The 20,421-nt window shown below is 38.6% G+C and overlaps 1 protein-coding gene across 7 annotated transcripts in view; it reads right to left on the reverse strand.

Moving 5' to 3' along the window:
* DENND1A (DENN domain containing 1A) overlaps positions 1–20,421 on the reverse strand; it is a 468,543-nt gene that overhangs the window by 402,392 nt on the left and 45,730 nt on the right. The window contains exon 1 of one of the 7 annotated variants that reach the window (XM_033123057.1): positions 12,597–12,612. The exons of the other annotated variants lie outside the window; for them this stretch is intronic. The gene's annotated coding sequence lies outside the window, so the exon portion shown is untranslated. Of the gene's footprint in view, positions 1–12,596; positions 12,613–20,421 lie in introns of those variants that run through there. 7 annotated transcript variants of the gene reach the window in all.

Raw genomic sequence — 20,421 nt, forward strand, 5'->3', positions numbered from 1 at the left:
AGAGGCCTATAACAAGAATTACTAATTCTAAAACTTCCTACCGAAAAATAAAAAAGCCCAGGTTCACATAATTTCACCAGTGAATTCTACCAAATATTTAAAGATTCATTAATACCAATTTTTCACAAACTCTTTCAAAAACTCGAATAGGAAGAAAAAATTTCTAACTCATTCTATGAGAACAATATTAATGCAGATATCAAAACCAAAAAAACACATCACAAGAAAACTACAGAGATGCAAATATGCTCAACAAGATATTAGCAAACCAAATCTAGCAATACATAAAAAAGAATTATATACCACGACTAAGTGAGATTTGTCCCAAGAATGCAAGGTTAGTTTAACATCCAAATATAGATTAATGTAATAAACCATATTAAGAAAATGAAGAATAATATGATCATCTCAACAGACACGGAAAACACATTTAACAAAATCCATGATAAAACATTTATGATAAAAAGCACTTAAACTAGGAATAGAAAGGAATGTCATCAAGCTGATGAAGGGAATCTACAAAAACCTGTAGCTACTATCATATTTGAGGGTGAAAGACAAAATGTTTCCCTTTTAGATGAAGAAAAAGACAAGGATGAATATTCACTCCTGCAACTTCTATTCAACAATGTATTGCAGTTTCTAGCCAGGGCAATTAGACAAGAAAAAGAAATAGAACTTGTGCAAATTTGAAAGAAAGAGTAATACTATCTCCATCTGCAGACATGATCATGTATAGAGAAAATCCTTAGGAATCCACTAAAAAACTATTAGAACTGGTAACCTAGTTCAGCAAAGTTCAAGACAGTGTAGTACTTACATAAGAATATGAACAGAATTAAGAGTCCAGAATCAAACATTTACAATTTTCAATTGTAATTATCAGCTGTTATTGCCAATTGATTTTAAACAAAGGATCCAAAACAATTCAATGGGGAAAAAATAATCTTTTCAACAAATGGTGATGCGCAAACTGGATAGCCACATGTAAAAGAATAAAGTTACACTCCTTCCTTATACAACACACAAAAACTAACTCAAAGTGGATCACAGACCCAAGTGCAAGAAATAAAACTATAAAAATCTTAGAAGACAACACAGAAGTAAATCTTTTTAACCTTAGGATGGGCAATGGTTTCTTAGCTAACAATACCAGTACCAAAGCACAAAAAAACAAAAGAAAAACAGATAAATAGAATTTCATTGAAATTAAAAACTTTTGTGCTTCAGGACACTATCAAGAAAGGGAAAAGGTAACCTAAATAAGGAAAGAATCTGCAAATCATATATCTGACAAGGGACTTGTATCCAGAATATATAAAGAAACTCTTACAATTCAATAATAAAAAAAAACCTAAGTAATAGGCAAAGGATCTGAATATATATTTCTCCAAAGAAGACATACAGATGCCTAATTAACACATGAAAAGATGCTCAATATCATTAATAGACAAGTGCAAATAAAAACCACAATGCGATGCCACTCCACACCCACTACAATGACTGTAATAAGAAAGGCTGACAATAGCCAGTGTTGCCAAGGATGTGACGCAAATGGAACTCATACATTGCCACTGGGAATGCCTTTAGGAAAAACACACTCACCTCCTTCTGTGTGTCTCTCCTTTACTCTCACACTATAACCACACTCACAACACTTCTGACACCAGAGGTGCGGGTTTCCCTCCTCCCCCCCCCCCCCCAAGCAATTTTCTGTGACATCAGCTTGATGTCCTATCGTTGAACTCAGTTCTGGTACTACCTACCTGGAGATAGTGTCAGATCCCACAAGTTAAGGGCTCAGCCCCATGGGACTGCCCCCCCCACGTCATATGTCAATCACAAGTAGTAGGTTCCCAGGTTACCCACAACTTCTATTCAACCTGGCTACAAATCAGAGATTCCCATGACCTCCTCCCCCTTGGACTTAATTATTTGCTAGAATGGCTCACAAAACGCAGGGAAACACTATGTTTACCAGTTTATAATATAACAAATGATACAAAGGACAAAGATGAACATCCAGCTGAAGAGATATACAGGGTGAGTTCTGGGAGGGTCCTGAGTGCAGAAGCTTCTACCTGGAAGCTCTCCAAACCCCTTATTATTAGAATTTTTAGGGAGGCATCACCATATAGGCATGACCAATTAACTCCATTTGCAGCACCTTTCCTCTCTCTGCAGAATGGGGGTTGGAGGGGTTGGAGCTGAGAATTCCAAGCTTCAAATCATGGCTTGGTCTTTCTGATGACCAGCCCCCATCAAGGAGCCATCCAGGAGCCCATCCAGAGTTGCCACCTTAGAACAAAAGACACTCCTGTCACCCAGGAAATTCCAAGAGATTTAGGAGCCCTGTATCAGGAAATAGGGTCAACGACCAAAACTGGAACTAAAGATGCTCCTAGTGCTTTTATCATTTAGAAAATTACAAGGGTTTTACGGGCTACATGCTGGGAAATGAGGTCAAAGACTAATGTTAGAAAAAAAGATTCTTCTAGCACCCTGTTTTAGGAGCCCTGTGTCATAAACTGGAAGCAGAGAGAGAGAAAGAGAGAGTGTCTTATTATTTTACAGAATGTAAAATGGTGCATCTGCTATGGAAATAGGTTGGAAGTTCCTCAGAAAGCTAAAAACAGAATTACCATTATGATCCAGAACTTCTACTCCTAAGTATATACCCAAAGGAATTGAAAGCAGGGACTGAACAGATATTTGTATGCCACTGTTCACTGCAGCATTATTCATAATTGTCAAAAAGTAGAAACAACTCAAGTTTGCATCAATGAATGAGTGGATAAACAACATGTGTTATATACATACAATGGAGTATAATTCAGCCTAAAAAGGAACAAAGTTCTGATACATTCTGCAATGGGGACAAACCATGAAAACATCATGGTAAGTGAAATAAGCCAGACACAAAAGGATAAATATTGTATGATTTCGCTCATATAAGGAACCTAGAATAGGCAAATTCATAGAAATAGAAAGTAGATTAGAGGTTACCGAGGGCTGGAGAGATGGGAAATGGGGAGGTACTGCTTAATGGTTACAGAGTTTCTGTTTGGGATGATAAAAAAGTTTTGGTACTAGACAGTGGTGACAGTTGCACAATAGTGTGAATCTATTCAATGTCACTGAATTGTACATGTAAAATGGTTAAAATGGCAAATTTTATGAGATATATTTAAATAAACTTATGTAATATACCAAACACCATGAAATTGTGCTCTTTAAATGGAAGAATTACATGGTATGTGAATGATATCTCAATATAACAGCTTTATGCTGTTAAAAAATAATTAAACACTAAATTGGTGGTTTTAACAGAAATTAGACACAGCTGCAGAGAGAACCACTAAACTGGAAGCAAAACTTGAAGAAATTATTGAAATGCAATAGAGAGAGACAGATTGAAAACACAAAAAACATGGTTAAAATTTGTGAAGGACAAAGTAAGAAAGTCCAACACATGTCTAACAAAGTTTCAGAAGAGGAAAAAGGAAAGAATGAGGAAGGAGGAGACAATTAGAAATATAAAGAAGATCCCAATCCTCAGATTCAAAGAGCTGAATCCTAATCACAATATGTAAGAAGAAAAATCCACCACTAGACATATACATATATCATTGCTAAACTGGAGAATAAGACAAATTAACTACATAAAAATGATAATTAGAATGGAAAGTGACTTCTCAACCGCAACAACAGAAGCCAGACAACAATTAAAGTTGTGCTTAAAGAAAGTAACTATCAATGGGGGCGGGGGGACTTTTCAGATGAACAAAATAGGTATTTGCCAGCAACAAAGTGATATCATTCAAGCAAGAACAAAATTATCACAGATGGAAAAAGTCTGAGATACAAGAAGACCTGAACAAAGAAAGTAGAAAATATGTGGGTACACCTCAACAATAATTGGCTATATTAAAAAAAAAAAAAAGTCTTATAGGTTTAAAGTAAAATACACATTAAAAGCATATAAGCCAGGAGAGAAATAATTAAAGTTACAACAATATAAGGTATTGTTCAGGAGGAGGGTAAAAATGCCAATTAACTTTGCTAAGTTACATGAGCATATTAAATTTCTCACAGGGACTATACATTTGTATTACTTAATATCATGGTCTGACGGCACACTATCTGGGTCGTGTAGTAGTTTAGGAAGTAGCTCTACTACTTGGTAGCTGTGTGGCCTTGGGCAGATTACATAATGTCTCCATGCCACAGTTTCCCATTTGTAAAATTGAGACAACAGTACTTCATAGGGTTTTTGTAAGGATGAAGTAAGTTATAGGTAAAGCATGTCAAACAATGAGTTAGGTACATAGTGATTCCTACGTAAGTCATAGTCACCGTTATTTTTAGTGTAACTATTAAAAGAAAAACAACAATATTTAAGTTCCAATTAGGAGGAGGGGAAATGAGTAATAAAAATGCTTGATTAATCCAAAAGAAAGGAAGAAAGAAGAAAAAACAAGACCAAAAACATTCCCAATGAAAGATATAGACAATCAGAATAGATTTTAAGAGATCTAGCTATGTGTTGCTTACAAAAGACATACTTCAATATAAGGCTGAAAAAAAGAAGAAAATAAAAGAATGGAAACATACAATTTCATATATTTTGACATATGTATTCACCCGTGAAACCATGACCACAATCAACCATCCCCAAAAGTGTTCTTCTGAAAAAAAAAAAAGAAAAAAAAATGTACTTGGAAAGTCTTGAGAGTAATAAAGAATACCTATGCTTACTCCATGAAAGAAAAAAAAAAAAAGTGTTCTTCTGCTCCTTTGTAATCTATCCGTCCCTTTCCACCCCCCACCACCCATCCCTAGGAAATCACTGATGTGGTTCCTGTCACTGTAGATTTGTTTGCACTTTCTAGATATTACATAAATGGTATCAGACAGTATGTACTCTTTTTTGTCTGGCTCTTTCACTCAGCATAATCATGCTGAGATCCATCCACGTCATTGAGTGTATCAATACACTGTTCTTTTTTATTACTTACTAGTGTTCTATTTTATGTATATAAGTCAATTTGTTTACGTATTTCTAGTCTCTCCTGACAATAAATGATGTTAAAATTAAGAAATGGCTTCTGGGTAAAGATCAAATCCAGGACACTCTTAGGATAACACTGTCTAAAGATAAGGCAAGGACATAATTTTAAAATTCTCTGTAAGACCTCCAAAAGCTCCAAGGTGATACTGTAGAGAACCACTCAGTTAAACAACAGGGTTTGTAATAAGCTTAAGAGTGTAGTTCCTCAGTGGTCTCATCAGAAACCCAAAGTATAAAAGGGCTCATCTCACTGACATTTGTGGATGTGGCTTTAATGTGAAGGCGTTAACTCCAATAGATTCACAGGAGAACCCAGGACTTTTCAAGAGAATTGTATGGGGAGAAACACTGCCAGCTTGGACTAAAAGGATCAGAGAACATACACAATGAAAGAGAGGCATTGGAATCACCGAACTCTACAGACCATTAGCAGGCTGAGAAAACTGAGTGGCAAACACACGTTCTCCTTTATTTGAAAAGGAAAGATGACTCCGAACCCAAAAGCCTAGAAGGTGGAACTCAGAGCCTTGGACAATTATTTTCAGCAGGGAAGGACCTGAGCCTACCTTAAGAACTTCGAAACATTTGCCCCGTTTCAGAACTACTATGGAACAGGGCCTTCTGTGTCCTCCCATGTATCTCCCACTGCCCCCCTTCTAGAAGAGCAGTGTCTACAGCATTTGCCTTATGCCTGTCCCACCATTGTATGTTGGGGAAAGGTTGTGGGGGGCAGATAACCTCTATTTAGTTTACAAATTGAGACCTATGCTTGAGAAGCTGTACTTAAGGAACTATATCTAAGGTGCCTCATGCTTGCCTAGGCCTGATCTAGTTCAGGATATTGAGGGGTCTGAGCTGATGCTGAAACGAGATGAAATTTGGACGGGGAGGGGGCCTTGGGAGAAAATCAATGTACATCGAGTATATTTCCATAATAATGGGTACAAAACTGTTCTGTCCCCTTCCTGAGCTTCCACTGTACTTTGGGCCTCTCTCTAATATATCTATCCCAAATATTTATAGTTACTGGTTCACTATTTGTTTCCCTCGCCAGATTTAAACTCCTTAAAAACAATGTGTTTACTATACCGTTTCCCCAAAAATAAGACCTAGCCGGCCAATCAGCTCTAAGGCGTCTTTTGGAGCAAAAATTAATATAAGACCCAGTCTTATATTATATTACATAAGACCTGGTCTTATAGTAAAATAAGACTGACTCTTATATTAATTTTTGCTCCAAAAGACGCCTTAGAGCTGATTGGCCGGCTAGGTCTTATTTTCAGGGAAACACGGTACTTATCTCCACATCATCGAATGGTCCCTCAAATACTTGTATGAATTTATGAATGAGTATAGGAAGGAAGCCCTGGCTGTCAGGGACTCAGGCCGTGCAAATCCATGCTGACAGAGACACCACCACGTGTCCAGGGCACTTGGGAGACAGCCCTCAGTGAACAGGTTAGAAACACTAAGCAGTTGAAAACCAGCATGTGCACTTCACAGAGCATAGCAATGCATGGAACACTGACATTCAGACTGATTCTCGAGACCATTCTGAAAACTATGCCTTATAGAGATAGAATTTTAAATCTTACTGTAAATAATCAGTGATAAGTTATCAACAGGGCAAGGTAGAATTGACTCCCCAGCTGTTGTGTAAAAGAAGAGGAGGGAGGGAAGTGGGCATAGTATTTCACCTAACACAATACTTTCATAAAAGGCCCTTGATGGAAGACCTTGAAATTATGAGCTTTAGCTAGTTTACTCTGCTAACACTCAGGTTTTAGGCAACAAATCCTTCTGTGAGGGTTTCTGAGAGATTTCTTTTTTGACACAATAAGGGCCCAATGACAAAGTACAGAACCCATTCAGTACCACTCCAGGGCAGCACTTAGAGACATCTCTCTATCTTGAGATGCCAGCTTCTCAAAAAGACATCTGTTCCCCTCACTGGGCTAGAAAATTTCTCAGATTAAGAAGCACCTCTTTTAGATAATTACTACATACACCTAAATGAACAACTTCTAAGATATTTTCATAGGAAAAAAATGAAGTACATACCTTCACCTTCAGAAAGCCACGTGTAATATCTGAGCATATAATTAGCAAGAAAAGGGAAACCTTGGGTGAAACAAATATTAGGCAGCCATAACTGAGACAGATGAAAATATTTACAAACCAGTTTTCAGTTGGTTACATTATCTCATTTTAAGCCTGATCGTTCTTAAAAGTGTCCTTCTGACAAACCAACCCTCCTGGTCTCTCAGTAACACAAATGGCAAGTAGTGAACATTCATTCACTCCTGCCCAAGAAACTGAGATTCTTCCTGGATCCCATCACAACACTCTTCAAAAGGAACGACTGCAGATTCGAAAACCCTTCAGGTTTAGTGCTTTGTCTGAGATCAAAAATTAGAATTCAAACTGACCCGAAAGCAAAGTAAACCAAAAATAAAACAAATAAATTGAGGGATTTAACTAATGTGGGCAATTGGTTAACAGTCCAAATGAAGTCCGTCTCTCTTGACCCTTAGGCACAGCTCTGTCTTCACCACCTAGATAGTCCTGGGCACTGCAGAGACTACTATGTGCACAGCGACGATAAATGCAGGAGAGGGGAAACAGAAGACAGTGATCCAACCCTTGAGATACAGTAAATCTACTTTCCACCCTGCTAGGAAAAACAAGGGTAAGTCTCTCAAGATATTCTAAAAGTAAACGTTAACTATAGGCAAAATACCTCACTCTGTGAAATACAATTATAATGTCCAGTTCTACACAGATGGGACGATTTCAAAAGCCTCACACACAACTGATACTAATACTGCCTTGCTTGTTTGGACAAAACAAATACCACTGAATGAGAAATACTCTAAAACAGAAATATTTTTAAATGTCTTTTCATCTATTAGGTTGGTGCAAAAGTAATTGTGGTTTTTACAATTATTTTCAGTCTTTTAAACCGCAATTACTTTTGCACCAACCTAATAGCCACCTACTGAAGAGGATTGTCCTTTGGGAAAGAACTTAAGCAATATGGTTCCTTCCCTAAAGAATAACAGGAAAGACAGTTCTAATATGCAAGGGACCAAAAGGAAAGTCATCTAACCAAGTCTGCATGGAGGGCGGGAGTGGGGGTAGGGGTAGACAGAGAGAAGAGATCATTAAAAAGGTCTTTTAAAAGACGCGGCACCTGATCTGAGTCTTAAAGGACAATTCAAGAAAACCAGGAAATAAGGGAGAAAGACAATGGTACAGAAAGGGAAAAACCAGGTTCTAAGGCAAGGAAGCAGAAGCGGTTAAAGTGCTTCACCTAAAGCACAAGATCAACGACAGGACGGTGAGATGAGAGGGAGGAGAGCTCATGAAGGGCCTTGTACGCCATGCTAAGGATTTGAGTATTACCCTATGGGTAATGGAAAGGCACTGAAGAGTTTAAGCAAGAGACAGGCATGACTACATCTGTTTTACATATCTCACCGACAGAGGATGGAAGATGGACTGCAAGGGGGAAGACCCCAGCCAAGGAAACTAACTAAATGGCAGTAATCCAAGGAAGAACAAGGAGGGGCAGAACTAAAGACAACGGAGTTGGATGACAAAGAAGAAGATGGGAAAGAAAGAGATCAGAAATTAGACTTCCCCTCTTGCTAATTGACAACTGAATCCCAAAGCCAAGGTACACACACATCCACACCTGGTGAGAAGTGGCCACAGTGGTCCAGAGCGGGTTAGGGGTGGTATCCACATAGGAGAGCACCCAACATGGGGACACGGAACCCAAGCAATCTGAGGAGGGTGTCCATGCTGTAAGAGGCAATCCGGTAGAGAACCCACGAAGAGTAACAATGGTGCCCATACAGAGGAGTTGCCCAGTGTTGGAAGTCAGAGCCCAAGCAGCGACAAGAGGGCATCCACAGAGAGCAGCTGCTTGGTGTGGGTGTCAGTCTGAGACTGTCCAAGTTAAAAAGTGACCTGGTATGAGGTGTCAGAGCATCTGAGCAGAGTAAATAAAGAGACTTCCATGGCCACCTAATACAGGGTGTCAGAACCCTGGTGGGGTAAGGAGGGCATCCATCATGGGTAGAGGGTGGTAACAACCATGAGGAGAGATTGATCATGTACAAGGGATTAATATAATAAGTAAATCTATTAAGGATAATGGAATCCAAGCTACTCACTGCCAAAGAAGGATGTTACAAATATGGAAAGAAAGAAAACTAGAATGAATCTTGTGGTGTTGGATTGAAACTGGAAATATTAGTGTGAACTCACACTTTTCAATACACACAGATGGCTAGAGAAACACACATCGATGTAAAGTGTGTCTACAAACACATCACATATTCTCTAGCTCTGTCCACTAAGAAGGCAACACCCAATAGCAAGGAATACACTTAGCATCTAGATTTGGGCTTTTGAATTGTCCTCTCCATTGAAAAGAAACAAGGCTCCTTGGAGAAATGGAAGATTTCAGGGCTAAGGAAAGAAAAATCAAAGATGAGCACCTCATGCCTGAAAAGCAAAGAAGTACTCAAAGAATGAGGAGGATGTGTGTCAAAAGAACACAAGAGCTCCCTCAAGCTGACTCCTGCTGATCAAAGCTGGGACAAGCTGATTACTGCCATTTATTCAACTGTATTAATAATCGGAGTAATTCAAGGACAACCTTGAATAAGAAAGAAAATAAAGAGTGCAAAGTCAAATATACAAATAAACTAAAAGTATGTAAGGAATGGAATATTTATATGATTTCAAAGTACTTTCCCTCCAAACATTTATTGGTTACAAAGGGGTAAGGAGTTAGCTTTTCCATAGAGAAGCCTGGCAAACATCACCTTAATCAAGTGGTCCAGGAATCATCAATAATGGGCCAAGTCCAAACCGTGCACTGTCTGCTGATGTAAGAGAAGCGCACAGCATCACTTCGGTGATGTTCCTGCTAAAGATGCTTAACCTACATCTAACCATAAGAGGACATCAGACAAATACAAATCCAGGCCACGCAAATCAAAACAAGACTAACTGTTCCAGACTAAGGGAGACTAAAGAGACATAAAACTAAGTGCAATTTGTGATCGTGAACTGAATCCTTTCGCTTTAAAGAACGTTCCTGGGACAACTGGCACAAACCGGAGCCTTAGACAGCAGTACTATCTCAATGTTAATCTCCTCGTTTAGATGAGTCCAGTGTAAGCTTCTGGAGGAGAATCACCTTGTTTGCAGCACATACTTATTTAACGGTCAGGTTTGCAACTTATTCTCAAATGGTGCAGGGGAATAGAGTTCTTGGCGGTGCAATGACAGCTTTTCTACAATGTTGAGATTGTTTAAAATATTTTAAAAACACGAGAGAAAAGACTGCCGTTTACTTGGCTATAGGGTGAGTCTAGGATGACCTTCAGGTTTCTGGCATGAGCAAGTGACCGGGTACTAATGTGAGTCCACAAGACCCTAGAATAGAAGAAACAGTTTAGGACTGGGTTTTCAGGTTTGTTTTAGTGGGTAATTAGCAGTGGGGGTAGAAGTTTAGGGAGCAGGTGATGGGGAGGGGGCTCAATTCAATTTAAGGTATCTGTGGGGCATTCAAGAGCAGCTGTGACAGAAAGCTGAGGACTCAGGTCTGGCACTCAGGAGTCTGGACCAAAGCCCCGCTCTGAGAAACTATGGACCTGTAGGTGCTGGTAGAAACCACGGTGTAACTAAGATCACATGGGGAAGAGTTTATACACCACCACACTCCATTAACAATTTGCAAAAATACATATTGTTAAAAGGATAAAATATATAAATGTAAACTGAAGGAGTAAGGCCAAAGCGAAACTAGGAGGAAAAACAAAGCCAGGGAAAATAATAGCACACAAAAATGCATAATACCAAAAAAAACATATAAAAGTAACAGCTTACCAAGAAAGCTGTACCTAGTGCACAGAGCTAGAAGGCAAATACGGCCCTAAGATTCTTGGGAGGCAACCCGAGGAGAAGGTACAGCAAAAACAAGCCTCTAAACCGAGCATTGGAACAGCCACTTACCACCCAGTATACTCATATGCTTTCTTCGTAGGCATGTCCTAACAGTATTACTCACTGTCCTTATGAAAGAAAGCAAGGGTATGCTGTTCTGTTTACTATCCAAATAAGAGCTTATACTTAAACACGATATGAAGACAGTAATTCTAATTTTGTTGTCATTAAAACACAAATCTGTCTATAACTATGAATGTTTTCATTTATAGGACCTGGAATAAATTAAGAATATTAACAACAACAGTAACTAATATTTGCATGGGGTTTACAGTTTGAAAGCATTTTTATTTACTGTACTTTATTTCATTCAGTCCTCATACCATCTAGTGTGATAAGCCAGGCTGGTGCAGATTTAATTTTACTGATTAGCAAACAGTCAGAGAAGTTAAATTACTTATCCAAAATTACATGGCTAATAAGGAGAAGAATTTTGACTGTAACTCATTTTCTGACTGCATAGTTCATTCACTCATTTATTCCCCCATCCATTCAAATATTTATTGAGCGTCTCTCAGCAAACATTGCCCATTGTGTATTGTTGCTTTGAAGGTCAAATTAAAGACCACGGGACAAATAGCTCAAATTTGGAAATAGCTTACACTTTGTAAAGCCCACAAATGTGAGCTATTTCCAAAGCACCATCATTAGATCTCCCTTTTAAAGATATCAGCCCTTCTTACATTTTTGGGAAACCAAATATGATATGCGTGTAGAAAACATGCATGAAATTTGGTTGGGACACTCTGGAAAATGCATCTTTAGGAGGACACGAGTGGGCTAAGACGAAGGTGGGCTCGGTAAAGGATGGATCATGGAAGACCTCATTTGCCCTGCTAATGAGCATGATTTTAGCTTGTGGTGATAAGAGGACAGAGAAAGGTGTAAGACGGGGGATGCTGTGGTCTCAGCTGTGCTTTGGAAAGATCCCTCAGATGACAGCATTAAATATGGATGGGAAGCAAAGCATAAAGTGCAGCTAGGAAGCTTTCGTAATCAGCTGGGAAAAAGAGGGTGCCGGCCTGGGCTAATTGAAGGTGGCCATTTAACTTCATGCTAATTTTTATCTGCAATGTTATGCTGCTTCTGCTCTCTAAAGACCTTGGGGAAACTGAGGCAGGCCAATAGGCCCTCGGAAAGAACAAGCTTTAAACAACCTATACAATCAGACTGTGGACAGCTAAGAAAACAGAATCATCCCTGGGACCTTCTTTCCAGAATGGAGTTACAGTGTATAGTTACATTTTTATTAATCTACAGGAAGCCTACCTTAAATTTATTAGTTCACTGTTCCTTTTCAATCTGAATGATTCTCAGTAATTAATGTTTTCATCAGTTCCAAAATTCTCTATAGTGAAATAGAACAGCTGACTTCAGATCAGATGTCTTATGCTTTAAGCAAAAGCTAACACTAATTAGTAAGATGACCTGTTGTGATTAAATAAATACAAACAGTTGCAAAGTTTGTAAAAGAGTATAACAGCATAAAAGTAGAACTTACCACTTAGAGCTTATACACCACCACATTCCAGTAACAATTTGGGATGATTTGCAAAAATACATATTTCCTTAACTCTTCAAGCCCGCATAGAAAACAAGGCGATCCCTTATTTTTCAGTTTCTCATTTCCCCACCACACTGCTAAACAAACACCTACACTTCACTTTCTGTGGCTTTAACTTCCTCAATTGTGTCTGCTAACGCTGCCTAAACATGTTGAACAAAACAGCAGCACATGAAAGAAAACCTGTGGCCTCTCTTTACAGTGCTCCTCAGGGCACCAGAGTTTCTGATAGTGCGTGGAGTCATAAAAGTTGTGCATATTATGAAATTCCAAGACGGCTATTTTATGGAAAACACATTCATTACATTTACAAAACGCTCTTAACAAATCTTCAATATAGGCTGCAATTAATTTATGGAGCCATGAAAAGTCTAAAAAGTGTATCAGTGATACTACTAGAGAAAAGAGTTTCATCTGGCCTTAAACTGCAAAGTTCATGTCTAATTTGACAGGCAAGAGTCAGACCACAGACTTTATTAAACTCGAAAGGGATCGTCCAGGTAGTCCAGTCCAACGCCTGTGCCCCTACTTCAAGGGTAAAAATCCCACGTAAAACCCTGACCAATGCTTACACAGCCTATTCTGCCATCTCAATTTATTTAAGAAAAAAATTCTCCTTCAAATATTCAACTTTCAATGTGGCAGTTAATTTCACTCTGCAGTTAAAAGGCACTAGCTGTCAGTCAGATCTCTCACCCAGTTCCCTCCTGAAAAGAAAAACTGACAGATCACAGGAGCTTTCTTTTGTAAACCAATTCTGGAACTTTCATGCTTCTTATTTGTTAGGTTAAAGGTTAAATTGCTGACCTGTGCCCTCCTGCTTAGCGGCCTTCCCCTTTTTCTGTAAAGCTTTATTTTGGGGCTGTATTTACATGGATTAGTCCCTTTTCACGCTAAGAAGGAATCTGTTCACAGCCAAAGCCTTAGTTCTGGTTGTACAAAAAGCAGCCACAATTATTCACCACCAGACAATGACCATATTGTGGATTTACAAAAAACCCACCCCAGCCATGGAAAGATCTGTTCTTACTGCACAAAACAATAGAAGAAAAATCTTATCAAGCATTCAAGAGAAAGCAAACAAAGCAAGCCCACTGTGAACTTGATGAAGATGTCAAGCTCCTTTAAAATATATATATAAATCAACAAAGAGGGGTTTTCTTGTAAAGTCTTGGGAGTGAGACTTCTTTTACTCTGAGTTTCCCTTTCTGGTTAAACACAGTCAGTAGCAGCAAGACACTGACAGCCAAGACCAGCAAATGCTGCCATGTTCTAAGCACACTTACAGACACTTTTTTAAATGCACAATGCAAAGAGGCTTTCCTTTCCAAATACACCCAGTGCAAATGCCAGGCAAACCGGTTTCAAGCCAGTCCCTTACTACACAAGCTCTTTCAGCAAAGGCAAGATTCTTATCCCAATCTCTAAGGAACGAACATAGCCTACCTCCCTGAGCCCCAATTTACTAATTCCTTTAAAAAAAAAAAAAAAAAAAAAAAAAAAAAAAAGGCCATTGGGTTTCATTAAACCATAGCTCCAACAGGATTTCTTCATCTGACAGCCATGAAGTATTACACACCCTGTTTCTTTGGGGTGGGTTTGAATGACAGGCCCAAATCACAGAAACAAACTTTCACTGGGAACATTTTGTAAGGTGAGGACTTCACAGCTGCTCCAAAAGCGAACTCCAGCCCAGGACACAGCTGTCTAACGACATGAGAGCAAATGCAAAGAATGTCTCCCACCAACAAGTCTTTAGGTAGATGGTGTCTACTCTCTTTGGGCTAAGATGACCTAAATCCACTACGGGCAGAATGCCCCTCAAGGAAAGGAAGAAAGTAAAACTCAGTCAGTGATAAAAACGGGCATCGAAAGCAGCCTCAGATTCCCTAAAATAAAACTAAGTTTTTAAAGAAATGGTACTTTAATTCATCATAGAGCATAATACTAATATAACAGTACTCTCTTTTAAAAAAACTCAGAAAATGACTCAATTTAAGGCTTCTTACAAATTTTGGACTTAGAACACCATTTCCATCTGTAACGGTTTTATCTTTGATACAGTCCTGCTCGGCCCTTTCTGCCTCCACCTGCCCTCCATCTCCCCAACCCCTCCCCATTCCACCAACCAAAAAAAGAAGGCAACACCGAAGATTCGGTCACAAAAAGTCCACAAACTTGAGAGTATTAATGACTTCTTTTCACAGGGGTTGAATTTATACGTATAATAATGGAGAACTGGTTCATCTAACTGTAAGACTCTAATGGGGTCTTCAAAATTGATTGAAATGTTTAGGATATGCATTAAGGTCCTAACTTTTTCTCATTTAAAGCTATATACCAACTGCAACTATATCAGATGGGAATATTCAAAACTTTTAAGTGGGATTGTGATGGAGGTGATTTTATTCTCTCTTTCAAACTGCCTGTAATCTTTTACCCTTTTTATAGTATTTTTTAGTGTGGTAATCAGTGCTGTGAAAATAAGACGCTTCTGGCCAACAGCCCCACTTACCCGGCCGTGACAACTACAGAAATCACCTCCAGGCAAAGCCAATGCAGTGTCTCAGAAGTTTGCTTACTTTGAGTTAGGAAATTTATGATCCCCAAGAAAATTAGGACAGCACTACAAGGACCAGAACCCAAAGTAGGAAGTACTTAAACCCCTCACCAACTTCTAGGAGGAAGGAGATTAGGGCACAAGCTACACTCAGAGTCGATTCAAATGTAAATGCTGTGCTTCCTCTCAAACAATGATAAACTCCCTCAGAGTTAATAGTTTCTCCCTAAGAGATTCATCTCTCTTTTCAACTTAGAGGTATGTTTTAGAGAAAAGGAAGAAACACATGGTGGGGCTTAGTGCAAAACCTTTTAAATTCTTTGTCGTAAAAGCTGCAGAGTAAACTACATTTCCTTTACTAATCCTTCGAACACTTGTTAAACTTGAGTGCGCTGACAACTTTGCCACTGCAATCCCACTTCGGTTTCTAACAGTTAAAAAAAAATAATTTGGTTGTACTAAATTGTATTACCATCTTCCTTGAACACCAAGTGAGAATTTATGCTGCCTTCACAAACCATTGAAAGAGACCCTCCCCAGGGAGAAATAACTTGTGGCACATTGCACAGCAAAGCTAAAGTTACAAAAGCAGGCTAAAATATATCTTTCACCACACATATATTTTCATTCTCATTCCCCCCTCTCTCTCACACACACATCCCAACACTAAAACACAAACACATGCTATACACACACACACCAACACGCAAACACATGCTATGCACACGCACTTCCCAACACTAAAGCACAAACACATGCTATTCACACACATCCTAACATGCACACATGCGTGCGCATGAACACACACACACACACACACACACACACACACACCCCAACACTAAAACACAAACACATGCTATACCCTCTATAGGAAGCCGAGTACAGGCTTCGGAACTGTCATGAAAGACCCTCATTTTAAGTTCATATTCTGGAAAACTTTTAAATTAAGTGTATGAGTTTTTTCTGGAAAAGTAGCTTTCCCAGATCTTTGGAAATACATTAACAAAACTCCACATAACTTCACTCGCACATAAACACACACACACACACACACATACAAATTATCAAGCATTCCAAGCTAAGAAAAATAATATAGGTGTTCTTTTGTGTCAGGAGACTGAAAGAGTGGAAAACAATGATTTGATGTGACAAAAGAAAGAAAATTAACTAGACACTGTTAATTATTTTGTAATTAGTGGGTTTTTTAATTCCTCAGAGCAACCCTAAAAGCATTATCAAACTCATATTTGCAAATGAGAAAACTCAAGAAAAAAGATGAATAACTTCCCCAAAGTCAGATTGCTATTAGTTGCACAGCCATAATTCTGACCCAAGTCCAGAGCTTTTTCCACTACACCCACTGCTTCTGCTAGAGGAGAGGGTGGGGAACCAGCTTTTAGTGAGACAAATTCCCATGATGTGAGACCACCAGGCAGTTTCCCAGGGGTGGCAGAAAAAGCCTAAAATGCAAAAAGTATGGGCTGCCGGGACTGGGGTAAAAGCCTCATTGTACTCTGGGAGGTCTGATGGACACTTACTAAATGGGGAGGAAAAGGCATTCCTTCATGCCTTCCTTTAAACTTTTCATCCTGGGCATATCTGCTCATAGCAAAGGCAGAAAAGTATCTTCCAGAAAAATCACTGGAGAGAAAACTGCAAGATAAGACTTGCTTCCAACATAAATGCCCTCCCCAGTTCTAGCCCAGGATTTCCACTAAAATAATAATAATAGGATATAGCAAATTGAGCAGCCATTCAACCGATTAGAAATGAGATATTTATCAACAATAAAACTGTAGAGACTAATTAAATATCAGGGTTCACTGCAATCAGTTGGAATTGTGACAACTCATTCATTTGCCCAACAAATATGTCCTGAGTGCCTCTGATTCTAGGTACTGAACCAGTGAACCCAGTAAGCAAGGACCTCTGCCCTTGTGGAACTGACAGTCAGATAGAGTAGGACACGCAGGGTCCCCTCCAGCTGATCATCTGACTAACAGTCACAATTTTTGATAAACAGGAAGAGAAATACACTATTCCTCCATGACTTCGCAAATGCTTTGCCTTCTGTCTGGAATGCACCACACCCCAGCAGGCCTTTAAGAAATACTGCTGAATGGATTAAGTGTGATAGAGAAATAGCTTCTTAAACAGAAAAGGGGAAATGGAGCAGTGGTCAGCCCTAAATCTCAACTTCAATTGAGTCTAGACGTGAGCTTTTATCCTGCAGCAGATCCAGAGAAAGCCAAATAAAACCTGAGCCACATCAATCTCTATCCAGCAAACACAAGAGAAAAACAGGTCGGCTTCTTCCAGGGTCCAGCCGAGGGAGTAAGAACTTTTTAGAAAACCTAAACCAGACTTGCTGGGGCTGCTGGAGGCAAAAAGAAACCGAGTGGAGCCTTCCAAAGGCCCTGGGCCTTGAACTGCCTTAGATCTGGTCCTAGTGCCCTGATGGAAAGTGTGCAGAAACAACGTGCCTACGATAGGAACAGGTGACATTTCCCCAGTTCAGACCTCTGATGATCCTCAACTTCTAGTTTGAAGGATCAAAACAAATAAATCCAACTTATTTTTCTTTAATGATAGTTCAAACTGAGAGATACTCTGTGCCATTCCTGTATTTAATTCTTTAATATTTTTTTCTCATTTAATCTTTACAACAACACTATGAGATACTAGCATCATCATCCCCATTTTACGGGTTAGGAAACTAAGAAGAGAGATCAGGTAATTTGCCCCAAATCACACAAGGATATAAGTCATAAGTGGTAGAGTTGGAATTTGAACCCAGATCGTCTGATTCTTGAAATCATGCTCTTAAACTAGATTTTGCTAATTATATTTTTGAAGTTTTGGGGGTCAGAGGACAAGGCACTTTTATTAACTGAAATATTTAGTAGGCAGAAGAAATAAATTAAATGCTCTGCTTAGCTAATTTTCTACTTCACTGAGAACCATGATGAAAATGTTTCATTTCAGTCTCTGTAGAAAATCTTTCCCAAATACTTTTGTCAGTTTTCCCTTCATAGTAAATATAATACATCCTAACAAACTAATGGAATGCTTTTCTTTGATGTTCCAGAAGCCAATGCCATCATTCTGAGTATCAATGATGATTACAGCTGAGGACAGAAAACCAGGCTGAATATATGCTAGCTACAGACCATGTTCCAGAAATGGGCTGTTTTAATAAATCTCTGATATCAGTTTATTTTCTTTGCATCTGGCTCTTCTCACAAGTAGACAGTTTAAATTTAAAAAATTCTAGTAACTGAGGATTAATTATTGAGTTCTTGTTTAACTGTGACATGTAAGTGGAGGAAAATATATATAGATTGATCATTTGAAACTATCCATGTATCTAGAATGTGTTTTTCTATAAAAAACTCAGAATTAATCCTACATTTTCTGCAAGAGAAAATTGGCCATTCTGTTTTCTTTTCACAGAGAGAATTTCACATCATCATCATCTCACTATTATTCTAGTATTTGAACCCTTTCAAGAAGGAACTTTAATTCTGTATCAGAAGGAAGATTTAATCTATTAAAATCACAACTGCAGGAAGTTTTCTTGTTTGGTTTAGGTTTGAAGTTTTTGTTTTTCACTTAAGGATGACGTTGAATTAAGTCACCACAAGAATATCTAACCTGTACCATTTCTGTATTAGGCATTTTAACACATATTGTCTCTAATTTACAAGTCAACCTTCCAAATAGATATAAGTCCCATTTAAACAATGGGCAAACTAGAATTCAGTTTAAATAACTTTGCCAAGGTCAAACAATTAGTGAGTGGCAGAAGAAAACTGATGTCAAACCCTACAGGCTTTCCATTACGTTGTTTTTATTACAAATTAGCCATAAAAATCCTTAATGACATTGTTATAATCTAGACAACAATTCATCTGCATCTATTTTCTCTTCAAATAAGGCTTTGTGATAGCATAAAATTCTAATGTCTAAGAACATATTAAAGGTAAGAAAACTGTCTTTAAAGAATACTAAAGTTTCCTGCTGAGCAAAGCAAAAAGCAAGCTCATAGTGATACCTTCAGTTTTGTTTTTCTAATGAAAAGTCTTTGAGCAAACTGCATGTTTTCCATGTAACATAAAGCAGGGAATGCAAAATGTGTTGTGAAATAATACCAAAAGAAGTTCAAAAGCTAGAATACAATTTCCTAAAGGTTTGTTTTGTGTGTGAAAAAAAAAGTCTCCTAAGCATTTAAAGCATGAGGTCTATCTAGTTCCTGTTTTATAGAGCTTGCACTCCACTTTCCATAGAGTCTAGCACAGTAGTGAACCTAAGCTAAGTGCTCAAGAATAAGTGATTAAAGAACTCTAACTAAAGATTAAATGTCTGATAATAAGACCTCAGTCATGTCAATTCCTGGGTTTATATGGCAGTTTTCGAGAAAGCTGAAAGCCTACATTTTTAAGTATCGAAACTTAATCACTTTGGTTGTAAATCTTTCCTAACTAGATTATAAATCTCACCGCATTTCGAAAAGAATTATTTTGAATAAAACGTTTTCTTGATGACTGCAATGGACACCGGTTTGGGCTGTCTAGCACCCATCTGGTAGTTAACATCCGATCTCCGTCTGAGGAACTACCCTGCCTCATTCTCAGGCTTTGCAATCCAGGTGGCACAGAACAGGCCCCACACACATCCTCCCTCACCCCCAGTCAATATCTCAGTCACCCACCCAGAATCATGGTGATTGGTCCATAGATTGACCTCTGACCCAAACATGGCCTAGTACAAGCAGCCCTGGGACTGTGGCTCCAAAGAATGTAAGACACTCTTTTTCCATTTGGGTAACTAAATTGGTAGAATATAGGTTTGGATTTGCTAGTAGCCATCTATGCCATTGTATAGGAGCACTTACCCAGAAAGGAACCCAACACAGAAGACAGAAAACCACGAGATAAAGAGACAACAAATCTCTGAAAATATACATAGAACATCGAGATCGAGCAAAACCCAAACCCAGTTTTACCAACGCATTTCTCAGTACTGAGAACCAATACATTCCCTTTTTTGCTCAAGCCAGATTTCATTGGGTGTCTGCCACCTACAAAAAAAGAATCCTAATATAATGATTTAATGTCATCAACATGATCAGTAACTGTACTGAGCAAAATAAACAGAAAAATCCTCAGGACAAATCAAAGCACACACGCATAAGTTAAG

The sequence above is a fragment of the Rhinolophus ferrumequinum genome, chromosome 12, assembly GCF_004115265.2.
Source record: "Rhinolophus ferrumequinum isolate MPI-CBG mRhiFer1 chromosome 12, mRhiFer1_v1.p, whole genome shotgun sequence".
NCBI lineage: Eukaryota > Metazoa > Chordata > Mammalia > Chiroptera > Rhinolophidae > Rhinolophus > Rhinolophus ferrumequinum.